The 22,874-nt window shown below is 35.2% G+C and overlaps 1 pseudogene; it reads left to right on the top strand.

The window, feature by feature from the left end:
* The first annotated feature begins 515 nt into the window (after positions 1-515).
* Positions 516-22,524, top strand: LOC144250629 (uncharacterized; annotated as a pseudogene).
* The last annotated feature ends 350 nt before the right edge of the window (positions 22,525-22,874 follow it).

Raw genomic sequence — 22,874 nt, 5'->3', positions numbered from 1 at the left:
TTCAAGGATTCCTTCAGTTGGACTCCAGGCTTCACTCCGTGCCAGGGATCCCGCGTGGGCCTGCCATGCAGGGACTGAAGCTCCCCAGGGCAGGCTTGGCTGCTGGGCACCAGGATTTGGTGAGTGTGCAGTGGCACCTGGTGCCTGGACAGGGAAGCTCCAGAGGGAGCCTGGGCAGGGAAGCCATCAGGTGGGACCCACTGTGGCAGGAACCCGAGTTGGCCAACCCGACTCCGGGGGCTCTCTGTGTCCACAGGCCCGAGCCCATTTGGGACAGCGCCCCTCAGTCCCCATGGCCAGACGGGTGGGAAGCGTTGACAGTGGCGGAAACCCCTCCAGCTTCCCCATCCCCTGGGGCAGCCTCAGCCCCTGCTCCAGTCCTAAATGGCAGGTGAGCTCGGCTGCCTGGCGTCTTCCTGGGCTGTGGTGATTGACAGGTGGGACCAGAGAATAATCAACTCCAAGCCAGGGGATGGCGCACACCTGTCATCCCAGTGGCTGGGGGTAGGGGGAGAATGCAGGAGGACTGCGAGGTCAAGGCCAGCATTGGCAAGTGGGTGAGGCACTTACAGACTCAGGGAGACCCTGCCTCTAAATAAAATGCAAAATAGGGCTGGGGATGGGGCTCAGTGGTTGAGGGCCTCTGAGTTCAATGCCAGGTACCAAAAGAAAAAAATCCAATCTCCAAACACCTTTTCCTGCAGGAGGGGAGCTGCAGTGAACAGGGACCTCGCTTATTCCTGAGCTAGTTTTGTGGAGTTTGTTTTTTTGTTTTGTAGTTAACAGAAGGGTGCCTTACCACTCAGCCATGTCCCTGGTAGTTTTTAGTTTTTATTCTGACCGCGGGTCTAGCTACGTTGCTGAGATTGGCCTGGTTAGGGTTTGATTTATAATGACTTTTCCGTTGCAATTAAGTATAGGATTTTCACATCCACGTGGGTTCGTGGTTGGACTTTATTGAGGTCGTATTCCTTGAAGATAATTGTAACAGTACAGCTTCACAATGTACATGTTAGGTAATAACTTTTTTTCCCTTATAATTAAAAAGTTTCTTGGTTAAGTTTACAAATATTTAACTTTGTGGATGAATTTTAGGACTGGATGCTTCCATTGAGAGTAAAGCATGCTGGATTGTTTATTAGTGCACCAGAGTTATGCATAATACCACCTGCATATGGCACCCGTGTAGAACTTACCCATGGTATTTTATACTATTTTTAAGCTGAATATCCCATGACTATTAATGTATTATCCTGGTCATATGAACTGATTGCAGCAAGTCCCCGCGGCGGGGGTCTATCATGAGTCTTTAATAGCAAAACAATTTCCACAAATAGTTAAGAAGCACTTAAACTCCTTGAGTTTATTAGAATTCTTTTGTTTCCTATCTTCATTGATACTATTACATTTTCTCTCTGGTAGGGTTTTATTTCACATTTCTTGGGTTTCTAAAGATGTTGGATTCTTTTTATTCTTATTATGGAACACATGGGCATTTCATGTACAAATTGGCAGCTCAAGTCTCCTCCCTGAATTTCTTCTGTGGTGGATTTCAGAGTGTCATGACCGTGAGAATCACCAGTCCGTGGGCCCTTTTCCTACCCAAGGGGGCTGGGATTTGCATGGATCTCAGGGTTTTCTTCACCCCTAAGCTTTTCTTTCTTTTGGGTGGGCAGGGGGGCATAGTGTATTGAACAAAGAGTTCCTTTCCCACTGAGCTATGTCCCTCCTACTTTTTATCATTTATCTTGAGACAGAATCTGAGACTGGCCTTGAACTTGGGCCTCAGCCTCCTGACTGGCTGGGATTACAGGTGTGTGCCCTTTTGCCTGGTTCCCCCTGAATGTTCTAAATGTAAGGGAAGCAAAATGTCAGATCCAGAACCCGTCTCCCAGATGAAACCTGTACACATGTATCAATGAATTCCTCAAATTCAAGTCCCCTGTCCCCATTTCCAGTACAAATATGTGTGCACATGTGTGTGTGCATGTGTATTCTCCCTTTATTTCCCAGGCCAGACACTGTCAGAATATCTTTGGGCTGAGTGTCCCCGCTGTGGACTGCATGTCCTAGGGGTTCTCATGCCCTCTGAGATTTTCCTGGTCCTGTTTTGGCTCTGCCTGACATGAGCATCGCACACCTGGCTCATCTGAGGTCTCTTGAGCATCTGGTAAATATAAGCCACCTGTTGACCTATGAGCAGGTGTATTTTGGGGAAGTAGTTTCTCAGGGGAGTAGGTGATGGCCCTGCAGCTGTGAAGAGTCTCCTTATCCAGAAGCCACTTCAGATGTTCCCTCATCCTGGCTCCTGTGGATCCTGGAACAGCTATGGGCATGCAGCCATTTATTAACACACTGGTTCAAGTTCCTTTGGAAATGCCTCCAGAGTGGTCCTTACTCTGTTAGCTTTTAAAGAACTCCATGCTATTTTTAAAAAATGGCTGAACTAAGCTTATATTCTAGCCCCGTGTGAGCGGGTCTTTCTCCATATCCATGTCATTGGAGGACTAGATCCTTCACCTGTTTGGTAGGAAGGAGCCTTTCCCACAGTTGGGCTCAGGCTGAAGAAGGTCTCCTACTTGGCTGGTGACTGAATTCCTGACGCAATTGGTTAGATCCCAGGCTGCCTGTGCTCACTGCAAGAAGGTGGTGTGAGCCTATTCTAGAAAGAAACAGGGAGCTGTGGTTTTGACCCCTTTTGCTTCACTCCTTGTGGGGATTGTAGCCCAGGGAAATACTTACACACCAATGTAAAGACCCTCTTTTCTGACCCAGGGAGATTTGCACATGCACAGTTGCCATTGCTCCCAAAGCTTTTGTGGGTTAGGATGGAGTCCATGAATGGAGAAAAATGCTGGGACTCTGAATGCCTGGACATAATCCTTCCAGAAAGAACTGGTCAGGCCTGGAGTTATTACTGAGATAGGGGGGAGAGGGATCAGGCAGGGCTGCTGGATGGACTGCATTTGTCCTGTCTACCCTCAGGGACTGGATAGAGAGGAGCTCAACTGCTAGCAACCACAGTTTGCAGATCATGCTGCAAATCCCTTCTAGTGATAAACTGGGACCCTTGGTCTCACTCCCCTTCTACCATGGTAAATTTTCAAACTGTTTTCTTTGGTCCCTTCTTCAATGAAAAAGAAATTATGGTGAAATTTTGATGGGGTGTTATCATAGATGAACCTGAGGAAAGAGGCCATCTTTATAAGGAGGAATTTTATCATTTAGTCTCTTATGTGCTGATCTGTATTTGCATTTTTTTCAAATTCTGCAGGTGTCCTTTTAAAAATATGCTTATATGTGAAATATGACATTAATGTGACATTGGTATAAAACTGACAAGGTGTTTCATAGTATTTGTCAAACTGTATGCAATATGGCAAACAAAATGTGGCTGATTGCCAGAAATGGTTATTTCTGGATGGAATTTCCAGGGTGTCCTATTACTGAACTATATCCTCAGTCCTTTTTAAAATTTTACTTTAAAAAATTTAAAAATTTAAAATTTTTTCTTAATTTTTTAAAATCTATTGCCTACTTTTTTTTTAAATTTAGGCAGGGTTTCACTCAGTTGCTGGGGTCATCTTTACAATTGTAATCCCCCTGCCTCAGTCTCTAGACCACTGGATATATTAAACACATAGAGCACAATGTTTCATATCTCTGTGTATAAAGTATGTTCACATCAATTTATGCCATTTTACATATACTCATTTCTTTCTGCATTACAATTCTTAATGCACATATATACCACAATTTTTCATCTCTTTGTATATACGGTATGTTGACACCCAATTCAAGTCTTCATACATGTATTTTGAATAATGATGTCGACCATATCATTGTATAATGATAACCGTCACATTCCACCAACCTTGCTAATCTCCTTCCCCTCCATTTTCCTCCCACTCCTCTTCCCTATCTAGAATTAATCTAATCCTTCCATGATCTTCCTCCCTACACAACTGTGAGTCACCCCCATATATCAAAGAAAATATTTGGCATTTGTTTTTTTTGGGGATTGGCTAACTTCACTTAACATAATATTTTCTAACTGCATCCATTTACTGGCAAATGCCGTGTTTTTATTCTCTTTTAGTGCTGAGTAATATTCCATTGTGTATATGTGCCACATTTTTTTATCCATTCATCTACTGAAGGGCATCTAAGTTGGCTCCACAGTTTAGCTATTGGGTATTGTGCTGCTATAAACATTGATGTGGATGTGTCCCTGTAGTGTGCTGTTTTTAGGTCCTTTGGGTAAAGTCAAAGAAGAGGAATAGCTGGGTCAAATGGTGGTTCCATTCCCAGATTTCCAAGGAAACTCCATACTGCTTTCCATATGGCTACACCAATTTGCAGTCCCACCAGCAATTTATGAGTGCGTTTTCCCCCACATCCTCACCACCATTGCTGTTGTTTGTCTTCATAATAGCTGCCATTCTGACTGGAGTGAGATGATATCTTAGTTTTTATTTGCATTTCTCTGATTGCTAGAGATGATGAATATTTTTTCATATATTTGTTCATTGATTGTATATCCTCTTCTGAGAAGTGTCTGTTTAGGTCCTTGGCCCATTTGTTGATTGAGTATTTGTTTTTTTGGTGTTAAGATTTTTGAATTCTTTATATACCCCAGAGATTAGTGCTCTATTTGATGTGTGAGGAGTCAAGATTTGCTCCCAAGATGTAGGCTCTCTAATGTGTTTTTTTTTTGATAAAAAACTTTTTAGTTTGAATTCCTTTCAAGTGTTGATTCTTGGTTTTAATTCTTGTGCTATAGGAGTCTTATTAAGGAAGTTGGGGCCTAATCACACATGATGAAGATTAGGGCCTATCTTTGCTTCTGTTAGATGCACAGTCTCTGGCTTAATTCCTAGGTCCTTGATTCATTTTGAGTTAACTTTTGTTCATGGTGAGAGATAGGGGTTCAATTTCATTTTGTTGCATATGGATTTCCAGTTCTCCCAGAACCATTTGTTGAAGATGCTATCCTTTCTCCAGTGCATGTTTTTGACACCTTTGTCTAATATAAGGTAGTTGTAATTTTGTGGGTTGGTCTCTGTGTCCTCTGTTCTGTACCATTGGTCTACCAGCCTGTTTGGGTGCCAATACCATGTTGTTTTTGTTATTCTTGCTCTTTAGTATAGTTTAAGGTCTGGTATAGCAATACTACCTGCTTCACTATTCCTGCTAAGGATTGCTTTGGCTCTTCTGAATCTCTTATTTTTCCAGATGAATTTCATAATTGCTTTTTCTATTTTCATGAGGAATGCCATTGGGATTTTGATCAGAATTGCATTAAATCTGTATAGTGCTTTTGGTAGTAAGGTCATTTTGATAATATTAGTTCTGCCTATGCAAAAGTAAGGTAGATCTTTCCATTTTCTAAAGTCTTTGATTTCTCTTTAGTGTTCCGTAGTTTTCATTGTATGGATCCTTTACCTCTTTTTTTTTTTATTCCCAGGTATCTTTTTCTTGAAGTTATTATGAATGGGGTAGTTTTCCTCATGTCCCTCTCAGAGGATTTGTCACTGATATAAAGAAATGCCTTTGATTTATGGGTCTTGATTTTATATTCTGCTACTTTGCTGAATTCTAGTTCTAGAAGTTTTCTCATGGAGTTTTTTGGGTCTTGTAAGTACAGAATCATATCATCAGCAAATAGTGCTAGTATAAGTTCTTCTTTTCCTGTACTTATTTGTTCAATTTCTTTCATTTAATTGCTCTGGCCAGTTTTTTAAGAACTGTGTTAAATAGAAGTGGTGAGAGAGGGCATCCCTCTCTTGTTCAGATTTTAGAAGGAATGCCTTCAATTTTTCTCCAATTAGATGATGTTGGCCTGGAGCTTAGATTAGAGAGCCTTTACAATGTTGAGGTAAACTCCTGTTATCCCCAGTTTTTCCAGTGTTTTGAACATGAAGTGGTGCTGTATTTTGTCAAATGCTTTTCTGCATCTATGGAGATGACCATATGATATCTATCTTTAAATCTACTGATGTGACGAATTACATTTATTGATTTCTCTATGTTGAATCAACCTTGCATCATTGGGATGAATCCCACTTGATCATGGTGCACGACCTTTTTGATATGTTTTTGTAGTTGATTTGCCAGAATTTTATTCAGAATTTTTGCAGCTGTTTTTTAGAGATATTGGTCTGAAGTTTTCTTTCTTTGATGTGTCTTTGTCTGATTTTAAAATCAAGGTGATTTTAGCCTCATAGAATGAGTTTGGAAGTGCTCCCTCGTTTTCTATTTTACAAAATAATTTCATGAGTATTGGTGTTAGTTCTTCTTTAACGGTCTTGGTCATGGGCTTTTTTTTTTCTTTTCTTTTTTTTTTTTTTTTTTTTTTTTGGTTGGTAGGCTTTTGGTGGTGTCTTCTATTTCATTGCTTTAAAATGATCAGTTTAACTTGTGTATGTCATCCTCACTCAGTTTGGTTAAATTATATGATTGTAGACATTTGTTGATGTCTTCAGTATTTTCTGTTTTATTGGAGTACAAATTTTCAAAATAATTTCTAATTATCTTCTGTATTTCTCTAGTGTTCATGGTGATATTTTCTTTCTCATCATAGATTTTAGTAATTTGAGTTTTTCTCTTTCTCTACATTAGTATGGATAAGGGTTTATCAAGTGTATTTTTTCAAAGATCCAACTTTTCATTTTGAAAATTAAAAAAAAATAATTAATGTATAAAAAATATATGGCAGCAAAATGTATTATAATTCTTACTACACATATACAGCATAATTTTTCATATCTCTGTAAAGTAGGTTGACATCAATTCATGTCTTCATACATGTACGATGGATAATGATGTCCATCATATTCCATCATCCTTGCTAATCCCCGCCCCCTCCCTTCCCATCCCTCTCACCTAAATATAATTCATCTACTCCTTCCATGCTCCCCCTCCCTACCCCAGTATAGTCAGCCTTCTTATATCAGAGAAAACATTCAGCATTTGTTTTTTGGGGTTTGACTAACTTCATTTAGCATTATATTCTCCAACGCCATCCATTTACCTGCAGATGCCATGATTTTATTCTGGTTTTTTTTGCTAAGTAATATTCCATTGTGTACAGATGCCACATTTTCTTCATCCATTCATCCACTGAAGGGCATCTAGGTTGGCTCCACAGTTTGGATATTGTGAATTGTGCTGCTAAAATTATTGTGGCTGTGTCCCTGTAGTGTGCTGTTTTTAAGTCCTTTGGGTATAGACCGGGGAGTGGGATATTTCTGTCAAATGGCAGTTCAATTCCCAGTCACTTTGTCAATTTTTATTTGCTTCTTTTGTTCCAATTTCACTGATCTCAGCTCTGATTTTAATTTATTTTCTGTCCTTTACTGCTTTTGGTGTTGATTAATTGTTTTTCCTAGGGCTTTGAGATGTAATTTTAGGTCATTTATTTGACTTTCTCTTTTTTTAAGGAATGAACTCCATGCAATGAACTTTCCTCTTAGTAATGTCTTCATAGTGTCCTAGAGATTTTGATATGTTGTATCTGTGATCTCATTCACCTCTAAGAATTTTTAAATCTCCTTTTTGATGTTTTCTGCAACCCATTGTTCATTCACTAGCATATTATTTAGTCTCCAGGTGTTGGAGTAGCTTCTATTTTTATCATTGATTTCTAATTTCATTCCATTAGGATCTGGTAGAATGCAGGGTAGTATCTTTACTTTTCTGTATTTGCTTGGAGTTGCTTTTTGGCATGAATATGGTATATTTTAGAAAAGGATCCATTTGCTGCTGAAAAGAAAGTGTCTTTGCCTATTGAAGGATGAAATAGGCTATGTATGTCAGTTAAATCTAAGTTATTGATTGTGTTATTGAGTTCTGTATTTTCTGTTTGGCTTTTGTTAGGAAGATCTATCCTATGGTAAAAGAGGTGTGTGAAAGTCACCCAGAATTATGGTCTTGTGGTCTACTTGGCCCTTGAACTTGAGAAGAGTCTGAACATAGATGCTCCATTGTTTGGGGCATAAATATTTATAATTGTTATGACTTGATGGTGTATGGTTCCCTTAAGCAGTATGAAAGGTCCTCCTTTATCCCTTCTGATTGACTTTCACTTGAAGTCCACATTATTTGATATAAGGATGGAAACCCCTGCTTGCTTCCACAGTCCATGTGAGTGGTATGTTTTTAAAAATATTTTTTTTAGATTGAAACAATACATTTATTTTATTTATTGATTTTTATGTGGTGCTGAGGATCGAACACAGGTCCTCATAGGTGCTAGGTGAGCACTCCACCACTGAGCCCCAGCCCCAGCCCAAGAGATATATTTTTTTCCAACCTGTCACCTTCAGTCTGTGGTGTCTTTTCCTATGAGATGAGTCTCTTGGAGGCAGCATTTTGTTGGATCTTGTTTTTAAATCCAATCTGCCAGTCTTTTGATTGCAGAGTTTTGGAAATTAATATTCAGGGTTATTATTGAGACATGATTTGTATTCCCAGTTATTTTTGGTATTTAACTTGATTTGGTTTCTCTTTGATGTTTTTTTTTTCTTTAGAGTGATACTTCAATTTTCTAATTTTCATTGTTTTTCATTTCCTCCTCATGGAATATTTTACTAAGGATGTGCTGTAGTTCAGGCCTTCTACTTGTAAATTCTTTTAACTTTTGTGTATCATGGAAGGCTTTTATTTTATCATAAAATAGCTTCTAAATCAAAATTCATTTGCTAATCAAAATTTAATTTTGCTGGGTATGATTCTTGGTTGGCATCTGTTTCTTTCAGAGCTTGGTATATGTTGTTGTAGGATCTTGTAGATTTTATGTTCTCTATTGGGAAATCAGAGATCCTGATTTGTTTCCCCCATATATAATCTTATTCCTTTCTCTTGTGGCTTTTAAAATACTCTGTTTCTCCTGTATGCTATGTGTTTTTCATTATGATGTGCATTGGTGTGGATCTGTTGTGATTTTGTTCATTTGTTGTCCTGTACTCTCCTTGTATTTGATTTTCCCATTCACTCTACATGTTTGGAAATTTTTATGATATTATTTCATTGAATAGATTGTCCATTTGTTTAGTTTGGACCTCTATGCCTTCCTCTATCCCAATAGTTGTTAAATTTGCTCTTTTCATGTTATCTCATGATTTTTGAATCTTCTGCTCATGGTTTGTTACCATCTTCACTGGGGTCAACTTTATTTTTTCAAGATTATATATTTTGCCTTGAATGTCAGATGTTCTGTCTTCCAAGTGATCTATTCTGTTGGAGATGCTTCCTATTGAGTTCTTAATTTGGTTTACTGTTTCCTTCATTTCAAGAATCTCTGTTTTTTTTTTTTTCAGAATCTCTATCTCCTTATTGAAGGAAACTTTTGCTTTCTGTATTTGATTATGTAGCTCTTTATCAAAATGATCCCATGTTGCCTGTATTTGCTCTCATATCATCCTTTAATTCATAGAAAATTATGTACCTCCTCCACTCCTTCTCTGTTATTTCTCCTGCTGTTCTGACGATGGATTCTAATAATGCAGCATCTTTGTTTAGGGCACATTCTTGTCGGTATTTCATGTTGTTCATGCATCTTCCCTTCCATCTCTCTGTTTTCAAGGTGTTATAATTTTTATCCTGTAGGCTAATAGTGTCCCCAACGGGTTCCAATAACTTTATTTTTAAAAAATTTATTTATTTTTTAAATACATGACTACAGTGGAATGTATTACAATCCTTATTACACATAGAGCACAATTTTTCACTCCTCTGTATATAAAGTATATTCATGCTAATTTATGCCATTCTACATGTACTCATTCCTTTCTGCATTACAACTGTTATCGAACACAATTTTCATATCTGTTTGTATATAAGGTATGTTGGCACCAAATTCAAATCTTCATACATGTGTTTTTGAATAATGATGTTGATCATATTCCACCATCCTTGCTAATCCCCTTCCCCCTCCATTTTCCTCTCTCCCCTCTTCCCTATCTAGAATTAATCTAATCCTCCCATGCTCTCCCTCCCTACCCCACTGTGAGTCACTCTGCATATATCAGAGAAAATACTTGGCATTTGTTTTTTTGGGTATTGGCTAACTTCATTTAACATAATACTCTCCAACTCCATCCATTTACTAGCAAGCACAATGTTTTTATTCTCTTTTAGTGCTGAGTAATATTCCATTGGGTATATATATCCCATTTTCTTTATCTATTCATCCACTGAAGGGCATCTATGTTGGCTCCACAGTTTAGCTATTGTGAATTGTGCTGCTGTAAACATTGATGTGGCTGTGTCCCTGTAGTATGCTATTTTTAATCCCTTTGAGGATAGACTGAGGAGTGGGATACCTGGGTCAAATGGTGGTTCCAATCCCAGATTTCCAAGGAATCTCCATACTGCTTTCCATATTGACTGCACCAATTTGAATCCCCACAAGCAATGTATGATTGTGCCTTTTCTCCCACATCCTTGCCAACGCTCATTGTTTATATGCATAATAGCTTCCATTCTGGCTGTAGTAAGATGAAATCTTAGTTTTGATTTGCATTTCTCTAATTGCTATGTTGAACTTTTCATATATATTTGTTGCTCAGTTGTATATCATATTCTGAGAAGTGCTTGTTCAGTTCCTTGGTCCATGTATCGATTGAGTTATTTGGTTTGTTTTTAGTGTGTGTGTGTGTGTATGTGTGTCAAGATCGAGTTCTTTATATACCCTAGAGATGAGGGCTATATGTGATGTGTGAGTGGTAAGAGTTTGCTCCCAGGATGTTGGCTGTCTCTTCACCTCACTGATTGTTTCTTTTGCTGAGAAGCTGTTCAGTTTTGATCTGTCTACTTATTGATTCTTGGTTTTAATTCTTATGCTATAATAGTCTTATTAAGGATGCCAGGGCCTAATCCAACATGATGAAGATTTGGACCTATATTTTCCTCTCTTAGGTGCAGGGTTTCTGATTTAATTCCTAGGTCCTTGATGCACTTTGAGTTGAGTTGTGTGCTTGATGAAAGAGAGGGTCTTAATTTTATTTTGCTGCATATGGATTTGCAGTTTTCCTAGCACCATTTGTTGAAAAGTCTATTTTTTTTCTCCAATATGTTTTTGGTATCTTTGTCTAGTATGAGATAACTGTATTTATGTGTGTTATTCTCTGTGTTCTTTTTTCTATTCAGTTGGTCTACTTGTCTATTTTGGTGCCGGTACCACGCTGTTTTTGTTACTATTCCTCTGAAAAATAGTTTAAGGTCTGGTATAGTGATGCCACCTGCCTTTCTCTTCTAAGAAGAGAAAGGTGGCATCTTTGCCTCTTCTGGTTCTCTTTGTTTTTCCAGGATTAATTTTTATTTCTCTTTCTATTTCCATGAGGAATGTCATTGGGATATTGATTGGAGTTGCATTAAATCTGTATAGTGCTTTAGGTAGCATGGTCATTTTGACAATATTAATTCTACCTATTCAAGAAGAAAGTAGAACTTTCCATCTTCTAGGTCTTGTTTAATTCTTTTTATTTAGCATGTTGTAGTTTCCATTGTACAAGGCTTTTACCTCTTTTGTTAAATTAATTTAATCCCTTTCAATTCTCATTACCTTATTTTTTCCCTTCATTATTTTCCCCCATTATTCTCCTTCATCTATTTTATTAATCTTTTTATTCATATATGTTTGATGCTTTCTACATATACAGGAAGGTGGAATTCACAGTGGTATATTTTTATATACCCATGTTTTTTTTAAATTCATTTGATATTCTCCTTTCCTGTCACTCCCACTCAGTCTCCTGATACTCCACTAATCTTCTCTATATCTTTATGATATCCAATTCTCCTTTCCCTTTTTGTTTTGCTGTAGCTGTCGCATGTGAAAGAAAACATTTGACCCTTGATCAGTCTGATTAATTTCGCTTAGCATGATGTTGTTAATTTCTGTCCATTTACTGATAAATGTCACAATTTAAATCTTCTTTATCGCTGACTAAAAACATATCGTGTGTATCACATTTTATTAATCAATTCATCTATTAACTGGCATGGGAACTGCTTTCATAATTTGGCTATGGTGAATTGGGATACTAGGAACAAAATGTGGCTCTATCAAAATATAAAATTAATTATAATTACAGAGAGCCAATATTCATGGCTACTCGAACATGCTTTTCTGATACAAATATAAGTCAGGCATAAAAAAACAACCCACTGTTGATCATTATATATAGGCAGTAGCATATTCAAATAAATGTTTCTCATTATGGAAGTAGTGTTACTTATTGGGCAAATATCATTTGCATTTTTGTTTGCTTTTTTAATCTTTTTAAATATACTTATTATTATTTTTGCTGTGGTTTTGACTTTTATCTTGTGCCTGTTACAAATACTTTTTTTCTTCTGGCAAAATATAAGTAAAATCTAATTTACCATTTTTAAGTTTATAATCCCATAGCTTATACAGTAGCCATAATGTTGTAAAACGATCACCAGTGCTTAATTTCTGATATTTTTATACATAAAAAATCAGTTCCTTCTAACACCCATTTACATTCTCCCAAAGAATTAATTTTTGCATCCCTTGTCATTTTTAATGTTTCCTCATTTTTAGATTTTTTTGTAAATTTTAACACTATTCTCTGTTTAGATTTTGTGTAAATTTTAATACTGTTTTGTTCACTAGACAACATATTTTGGAAAGATAAAAGGCATAACAATTTGTTCCTTATGGCTTTGACTTTTAAGAGCGGACTGATACATGGGCTCATCCAGGGCAGGGCTGTCAGTGTAGATTCCCTCAGGGGGCAGTTTGTACATTTCAGCTACAGTTCTTGGAACCATGATGATTGAACTGGAGGAATAATTTGGGGACTTTATGAACTCCAAAGTAAATAAGGCTGGGAACTAAGCAGAAACATAAGAAAAGTAAAAATAAAGTTTAAACAAATATTATTCTTAAGATAAACTAGGGTCATGATTGATTGTTTTAACTTAATGACATTAGAAATAAATGGGGATTGGTAAAAAAAAATATTTCAAGTAGAACTTTTCAAACATTGAAGTTTCTACTACAGATAGGAGACACAGAAAACCACTGAATTCTGTGGTTTTCCAATAAAATGACAGAGTACATTTATGAAATATCTGTCAAATCTCACTATGTTATCAAGGCCTTAGTGGAAACTATTGCATTTGTTTTTGTGCTGCTGGTAATAAAACCCAAGGTCTTACACATGCTGAACAATTTCTGCACCACTTAACTACAACCATAGCTCCATAAAATATTATTATGTAAATGTCTCTGTAGGTGAAAACCTTACAGGTTTTTTTGTATTTATGCATAAATTACATATAATTAATGAAATATAATTCATAATGTCACATAATTATTCATTAATATGACTCATTATAATAAATGATTTTAAAGATATATGCTTAAACTATGTACCTCTGCAGTATTTTATATATCTATAATTATAAATCTATGTACATATACAGACATCTATAGAAAAACAGATGTACACACACAAATCTTATCTCCATGGATCTGTATATGTTTATTATAGTTTCATATTATATCATTCTTATTATTGCTTCTTATAAGTTTCTAATACCATTATATGTGATAGTGCCCATTTTTAAATTGCTTGTGATCTCGCTCAGTATTTTTAAAATATATTTAGTTATCAATGGACCTTTATTTGTTATTAATTTATATGTGGTGCTGAAGATCAAACCCAGTGCTTCATACGAGGTAGAAAATTGCTCTAACACTGAGCCAAAACTCCATCTCTTTTGCCGAGTTTTAAGAGCTCAATGTATTTTCTTTTTATTCCAGACATTCATCATACATATATTTGGCAAATATTTCATCCAGCTTCTTCTCATTCAGTTAATAGCATACTTAAAAATACAGAATGGTTTTCAACAGAGGAAAAGTTTATTAACTTTCGCATTTATAGATCTTGCTTCTGGCTTTGTTCATGTCAAGGACAAAGCCATATAGAATTTCTGCTATGTTGTCTGACACAAGCTACAAATTTAACATTTTCTTTCAGATGAATGAGTTAATTTTTCAAAAGTTGTAAGTTCTGTGTCTAATTCATTTCTTTGCATACAGATGCCAGGGTGTTCATAATTCATTAAAAAGATTATATCATCTCCAGGGAAATCCTGCCATCTCTTGTGTGTTTTTTGAGTTTATTTCTAGGTTTTCAGTTCTATTCCACTAATCTGTTTGTATACTCTTTGCCACATATCTCACCTTTTGGGGTACTGTAAGTTCATAGTAAATCTCAGTGTCAGATATTTCAGTCCCATAAACTTATTCTACAGAATTGTTGACCATTCTATATGCCTGCATTCTCCATATAGCCTTTAGAAGCCATTTTTTTTATATTTGTGCAATAGGTTGTTACAATTTTATCATGGTTGTGTTTAATTCATTTACTAGAGTTGTATATAGCTGATATCTTAATATTGAATGCTTCTTTGTATGTTTGGTAGTTATAGGGTCGCCCAATTTACAGAAAGTAGATCAGCAGTGTAGATCACATTCTGGGACTTATAAGTGACATCAGAATTAGGTGAAAGACTGCAATTTTGAGACCCGAAGTAGTGACACTTGTGCCAACCAGTGTCAAAAACATGTTCTTTTTAAAAAATATTTTTTAGTTATTGATGAACCTTTATCCTTTATTTATATGTGGTGTTGAGGATTAGACCTGGTGCCTCACACATGCTAGGCAAGAGCTCTGCCACTGAGCCACAACCCCCATTTGATTTTCTGCAAATTAACACATTTTCTTTTAGAAAAATAAATTTTAAAGAACATTGTAGGTGAGGACTTAAAACTGACTCCAACTATGAGTCTGTTAACTGGTGAGAATTGTGACTGTGGAAGACTAACCATTTCCTTTCTTTGTAAAAGGGATTGGAGATGTGTGGACTTTACAGAATTATTTTCTTATCTGCCCAGAATTACCTGACTCTCTGCTTAGTAATGAGCCACAGAAGGCCACAGTGAGGGTTCTCCACAGTTTGGAAAAAATATTTATTCTAACATGTCAGGATTTTTATTTTTTGCTTTTTGTGAACAGTGACTATAATCATCTACTAACCTGATTTGTCTTGTTGTTGTTCCTTTCATAAAATCTTGATACCATACAATTCCAATTGGCTCAAGTATTTAAACATTTTGCTATTGAAGATTTTTAATTGGTTATTTGTGTAGATGGTGTGATTATGCTCTGATGTCAAGGTAATTCTTCCAATAAAGTAGCTGTGTTTAAGTAATTAGGATCCATCCACACGTGGAAAACCCATGTGGACACTTCTGGTGTGTCTTACTGATCTCATCTTCTTTTTGCACACAGAGATGATGACAGCCCTGTGACTTTTTATGACTCCTAATTTTATTATGTATTTTTCAAAGCCATCATTTTCCTTGGTTATATATCCTTGGTTGTATGAATTTTAAGTAACTTATTGTTACCATTATTTTTCCATTACAATTATATTAAAAGGTCTTTTTTCTTTTATTATTCATTTCTTTGTCTCAGTTTTTGAACACATACATGCTGCTGTCTGTGCCACTATTGTAACAAATTTATTCACTCACTGTACTGCTTATAGAACTTAATATTCCAAGTCTGTCGTTTGTCTCCATACATTAATATTTTATGAATATTTTACACATTGCGAATGTGTCATGGATGATACTTGAAACTAATTGTTTTGGGGAGCTCAATCTATCTCATGGATACAAAGCAAAAAGAATAACTCCCAGACTGTTTTCAAAAGCTTTTTTACCACTTTTTGTGTCCCTTGGGCACAATCACCTTATGAGTATATCCTTGACAAGTCTGATTTGCATCTGGAATGTACCCCAAATTTCATTCACCGGTGGCAGAAAAGTTAGGAGTTCGGCTTTCATTCAGTTCTTGGATTGTGGTATATATCTTTGACTTCACTCTAATATGGAATATATATATACTGTTTTAGGACTTACTTTCCATTATCTAATTCAGAGGAAAATATGTATCTTATTACATAATTAAAGTAACTCTCCTACATGACAGTCAGTTCTACTAACTCTTAATCCAAACTAAACACTGAATAATGGTTTTGTACATGTGCTATTGATCTACCAATTTTTATTTTAGGAGCCATTGACATTCAGGGATGTAGCTATTGATTTCTCTGAGGAGGAATGGGAATGCCTGGATCTTACTCAGCAGAATTTATATAGAGAAGTGATGTTGGAGACCTACAACAACCTGGTCTTTGTGGGTGAGCATAACTTTCCTTCAAAATTACTAAGTATTATTATTTAATTTTCTTCGCTTGAAGTATATCTTTTGGGAACTTCACCATAAAAATTGGATGATTCAGATTTGTGTTTTCAGTAAAAAAATGGGGTCGTTATTGATGCTGACAAGAAAATATTAAGTTTCTTTTCATCCTTAATGTTTTCCTTTGTTGGCATGATGTACATCCTTCACTTGACATATGGTTGACTTGGAGAAATGCAGTCATGTCAAATACTGTGTCCCACATATAGCAGAGGACATAGTTGAGGTAGAGGAGGAAGCCTAAATTCAAAAAGTTTGATTGAGAAGTTATCCAGCAGAGAAGATTTTTGAGAAGCTTGAATTTCTTTCTGTTGTGATCATAGAAGAATCTGTCCTGTGTTTTGTGCTTTCAAATAATCTAGTCTCCTGATTTTCCTCCAGTAATGTCTGCATACATGCAAATTAACAACAAAACACTCCGCTTGCCTTGTGAGTGTCAATATTATCTGACAACTCTTCCATAATTTTTAAAGATATTTTTTAGTTGTTAATGAATTTCCCATGTATTCATATGTGGTGCTGAGGATGAAACCAGGGCCTCATACATGGTAAACAAGCCCTCTACCATTAGTCTATAACTCCAGCCCCTCTTCCATTATTTGCAGGAATTTTTTGTACATTTCTGGAGACCACTAGGTCAACCCATTGTAGTACATTAATATCACAAGTCAGTTACTCTAAACTTATTTGTACATTTTTTTTTCACTAAAATTTTCTTATAAGAGTTCTTTCTGATATGTGTAATGGAGTTTTTGTGAAATTATCTGCCATGGAATGAAAGTCAAGATGGACAAAGACTGCTCTTTTGAGAGATGGTTTAAGTTGTATTTAAATAAGAGGATTTGTAAAACAACACATCTGTGTATATTTATAATTTGATTGGTTAATTTTTTCCTTATTTTTTCATTGTGTATAGTAGATTCCATGTTGCAGACTGGGTTTCCCCATATCAGTTCATTGCTTCACAAATTAAGATATGCATGACTCTTGTTTGTATTGCCAATAATGTTATATGTGCTTTTGCTTGTATAAATATTAAGCCTCTTTTTGTCTATGACTTTTATATTTTATCTTGATTGTCTTTTAATCTGCCCATGTACGTAGAAATTTTCTATATGTAAATGTAATGTGGATTGATGGCAGTGATACTCTAATGCTGAACTACACCCCAAGCTCCTTTTCATTCATAGTTTGAGAGAGGTTCTCACTAAGTTATTGAGGATGTCTTGAATTTGCAATTCTCCTGCCTCAGACTTCCTAGTAGCTGGGATTAGAAGCATTTGTATATTGATGAGTTTGTTCTTATTTATAGGATAAAGACCACATTATTTTAAATGAAGGTTTGAGAAATGTTGCAAATCTCTTTTATGTATTGTTTGTAATTTTCATTATAATCAAAACTACAAAATAAAACTTACTGTCTCCAAGAATTTAAATATACAGTTCAGTAACATTAATTCAAATTTTTATGCAATATATCTCTAAAAAGTTTAGATCTCAAAAAAAAAAAAAAAAAAAAAACTATGCCTAGGAAGCAAGGGCTCATTTCTGTCTCCCCATCACAAAACCATTCTCTTTTCTTCAGAAAGCTGCTACTTTAGTTTAGAGATGTCATGCTTGTAGAATTCTGCAGTATTCTTTCTGTGACAATTCAGTTAACCTAGTGTATATACATTTCATAAAATATATAATTAGAATAAATTCTTTGACTTCAAAGTTCTATAGTTTCTATATTCCAATATGGCTCATCATTTTTTTCAAGGGATATTTGGTTTGCATCCCCCATGATGGCTCTGTTGAATAACAATGTCAAAACACTGGTGTGCAATGTTATTAATTTGCTATTGATGTGAAGGTTATTGCCACACTCGCTAAGAAGTCTGTCTATCTAACTCGATGTCTGCATTTACAATTGAATGTTGTAAATTTTACTATATTTTGAAGCAGGGAAATAGTCTTATTTGTACTTTGAGGGATATTCATACAATTTAAAGATTAGATTTCTCTGCAAAAAAAATATTTTTAACAACAGGAGTCTGATGCATATTACCTGGAGTCTCTAGTTAACTTTAAGTAGTATAAAGGTCTTTAAATTTAATCTTTCAATTCTTGAACAACAGCATGCCCAAGGGTGTTCAATCAACTGATAAATAGTTAGGGATTTTGGAACATTCCTATCACTTTTGACTTCAAATTTTTATTCCATGTTGCTTACAAAATAACTATCACTTAAATATTTATTAACCATCATTTTAATACATAAAATTGGTCTATCCAGCATAATATCTCACTTGTGATTAAGAATAGGGATTCTATAAGTCTACAATAGTTTCAAACATTTTCAAAGTCTTATACTCTGCAATTACTATTTTGCTTCACTGTATTTCCCTTTTCAGGAAGTGGCGATTGATGTCTCCTAGGATGACAGTGATTCTTTGTTTCCATTCAACTGTCTCAATGTTTTCTTTGTGTGTTTGGGGAGTAGAATATAGGTTGCAAATGTATTTACTCTTAATTCGGAACCTAGGGAAATGTTCCTTTTCTTTATTTTGCTTCTTTTCAAAGTCTTTTTAAAATTTAAAATGATTTCTATGTTGTAATACTGTCTTAAACTATGTTTTGTGTACTATAATTTAGACTGCACAGGTTTTTTTGGTCACTTTTGTATGTGTCATGCTTGTATCCCTTTGCTTTCAGTATGTATTTGTCCTTAGATTTAGAGTATACTATGGACTACCTAGAGTTGTAATTTTTAGAGGTAATTCATATAGCCAAGGTTTGTTTTCATCAGAATTTCGTAATCTTGAATTTGCCAATAAAAATATCTAAAAAATGAAGAATCTCTTACTCATACTTTGTATGAGGATCAACTTGACTTCACTTTTTAAAAAAATTCAATATATTTGTGGCTTTTCAAAACTATATTATTGTTACAGGTATATATGTCTATTAACAGTTTTGCTTTTATTATTTTCTTTCAAATTCTATTTCAAAATTTTTTTGTGTCCCATTATTACAATAAAATCAATTTTTTGAGCCAAGAAATGTTTAGAATTTCATATGACTTGTGTTGCTGTGCACATTTACATTTCAGTATGAAGGATTACTTTTCATACTTTTTGGAGAACAGAGCTAGTGTTGATGAATAGTGTGTGCATTTATATCTCTAAAGTCTTTATTTTCCTTCTCTTTTGAAAGATAGTAGCTGTGAATATAATATTTTGGTTGATAATTTTATCCTTCCATCCCTTGAAAATAGCCCGGAATTCCACTCTGTGTTGTGAAGTTTTGACTAGGGATTTTACAATTATGTAGTTACACATTTCTAGGTGACCCAACTTTTTCTTTTGGATGCTCTGAATATTCTCTGTAAGTTTTAAAACTTGGATTAAAACCTGCTTTGATTCTTTACAACTTTGAGCTGTTTTGGATGTTTTATTTTTCTTATTTTCTGAGATGCATTTATTAGTACTGGAAAGAGAACTCCCACTTTGCATTTTTTACCTTGGCTGGCCTTGAGATTTTGATCCTTCTGGCTCAAGCTCCTATGTTGCTATGTACAACCACCCCATGACTTTTTCAGACATTTTCTAAGGAAGGACTTTAAAAACACATTTTCTGCTAATTACTATTAACAATTCTTGACTAAATTTAATTCCATTTTTGTGTGTGTTGGTTTAATTCAGTCAACTTCTTTTAAATGATAATTTACTATTCCCTTTGAGTACTTCATAACTTATTTTCTTACAGTAAATTTAGCCATGATATTTTCTGTTGGTAAGCAGGAACCCCTTTTTGAACAGTCCCCAAATATTTGCATGTTTCATATTTTTCTTTTTTAATGAAACAGAAGAAAGTTGTTAGATTTATAAAATATATTGTGAAGGAGGAAAGGCTTTGTGTAATACAATGTATTTTCCTCTACTATACTACTCTACATAGTAATGTACTCGTCTTGGATACTGTGAACATTAAGATGATTTGGAAAGTTCTCAAAGTAATTTTCTGTGAACATTTTTGTTTGATTTATATGTTTCTGTATTAACAATGAGCTTAGATTTAGTAACCTTCTCCCCTGCTGATGTTCCTTTATTTCTGTAATTTCTTATGTTTGCAAAATATACTCAGCCCAGTATAGTAAGTAAACATGATTATTATTTTTATTTCAGCCATGACTTCTCATCACCCTGAAGAAATTATACCAGAGATGAGAATACAAGAGAGAGAGGGAAGATATGGAAATTATGACATTAACCATTTACAACTAAGAAAACAATGGGAAAATATAGGTGAGAGTAAAGTTCAAAAATCATATTATAGTGGTCAAAACCAATTAGTAGTCCCTATTTATGATAAAAATTTTATGGCCAAAGGACACCAGAAACAATTAATATCTGAAAAAATATTCAATTTATTTCATTTACTTCTGAGGAGCTGTGTGTCTGTAAGAATATATGCACAGCCATTTTTGAAGTGGAAAGAAATGTGGAAAATTTGAAATCTGGTCCATGCATCAGTTTTTAACTTGGACAATTATAAATGTAACACCGAGTTAAACTTCCATTCAAACATTTGCACAGAGAAGATATTTTTAAAAGTGAAAATTTGAGAATTTCCCTACAAAATGTCCATTTTTCTGCAGCAATACTGTAATTTCTCCTTGTGCCCAAATGGACAATATTAAGAATTATAGAAATGTTTCTAATTCCCCACTATTGCTTAATGATAATTCTGATACAGATTTCTGGATAGTTCACTATATACATAATGCTATAAGTAACACCATTAGCCATGTCTCTACCCTGAGTAATTACCAGTATATTTACATTGGTGATAAAAATTATGAATATAGAGAAACCCCTAGGCATTTTCTAAAGGAAACATACCTAGATGAAAAATGTGGGAAACATTCCTTCAGTCCAGACAAAACTTGCAAGTGTAAGGTATATGAAAGGGTTTTTTATCACAGTGCAGAGCTTGCTCAATGCAAGATAATTTATAGAGAATGAGAGCCATATATGTTTAAAGAATATATCAAAGCATTGGCTTGCTCAACATCTTCTAAACACAGTAGATAGTATGACAGTGATAAACCCTATAAATTTAAAGAACGCAAAAAAACTTTTAGTGAAAGGTTACAACTTGTTGAGCATCAGAGGATTTATACTGAACTAAAGACCTCTAAATGTAAAAAGTGTGGCAAAGACTTAAAAAATTTTTCAACTCTTACTCAACACCAAAAAAATTTATTCCGCAGAGAAGACCTACCAATGTGAAGAATGCAATGCACTCAAGAACTTTACTCAACATCACAGTGCTCATGCAGGAGATGTGCCATGCAAATGCAAAGAAGGTGACAAAACTTCTAATAAAATCTCCAATCTTATTTGTCACCAGTGGACACACCCTGGAGAGATGCCCCACATATATAAACAATTTTGCAAAGCTTTTAGTCAAAAACAAGCCTTAAAAATCACCAGAGAATTCATACAGGGGAGAAGGCCTACAAATGTAAAGTATGTGGCAAGAGTTTTAATACAAACTCAAATCTTGATTGCCACAACAGGATTCATACGGGAGAGAAGGCCTACAAATGTAAAATGTGTGACAAAAGTTTTAATACAAACTCGAATCTTGGTCGCCACAACAGGATTCATACTGGAGAGAAGCCCTACAAATGTAAAGTGTGTGGCGAGAGTTTCAGTCAAAAATCCTCAGTTACTCAGCACCAGCGAATCCACACTGGAGAGAAGCCCTACAAATGTAAAGAATGTGGCAAAAGTTTTAATATAAACTCTAATCTTGATCGCCACAACAGGATTCATACTGGAGAGAAGCCCTACAAATGTAAAGTGTGTGACAAGAGTTTTAGTCAATCATCATCACTTACTCAGCATCAGCGAATCCACACTGGATAGAAGCTCTACAAATGTAAAGAATGTAGCAAAACATTTAATCAAAAAATATTACTTACTCTGCACCAGAGGATCCACATTGAAGAGAAGCCCTACAACTGTAAATAATGCAGAAGAGTTTTCATCACAAAGCATCACTTACTCAGCACCAGAGAATCTACACGGGAGAGAAGCCCTATAAATGTAGAGAATGTGGCAAAGATTTTAATCAACAATCCTCACTTACTTGACACCAGAGAACCCATACTGGAGACAAGTTCTATAAATGTGAAGAATGGCAAAGCTTTTCAAATTGAAGGTCACATCTTACTAAACATTATAGATTTTTTTACTGCAGAGAAGTTTTACAAGTGAAAACATTGCATCAGTTTCTTTAAGGATGAACCAACCCTTTTTTCACAGTAGTTCAACAGCATTTCATACCAGAGATATGATAGCACAGAAATTATACAAGTGTAAAATATGTGACAGAGTCTCCAACAATTGTTCATACCCTACTCAACACCTCAGAATTCATATGAGTGAGAGGAAATGTGGGAACATTTTTGCAAAGTTTTTGGACATTGATCAAACATTTTAAAAACACTGGAGAATTTATAGCACATAGAAACCCAAAGAATGTGTCCAAGACTGTTTTCAAATTGCA

Source organism: Urocitellus parryii, chromosome 16, assembly GCF_045843805.1.
Source record: "Urocitellus parryii isolate mUroPar1 chromosome 16, mUroPar1.hap1, whole genome shotgun sequence".
Lineage (NCBI taxonomy): Eukaryota > Metazoa > Chordata > Mammalia > Rodentia > Sciuridae > Urocitellus > Urocitellus parryii.
Note: the sequence above shows the minus strand (reverse complement) of the source record. Positions and strands in the feature narration are given on the sequence as shown.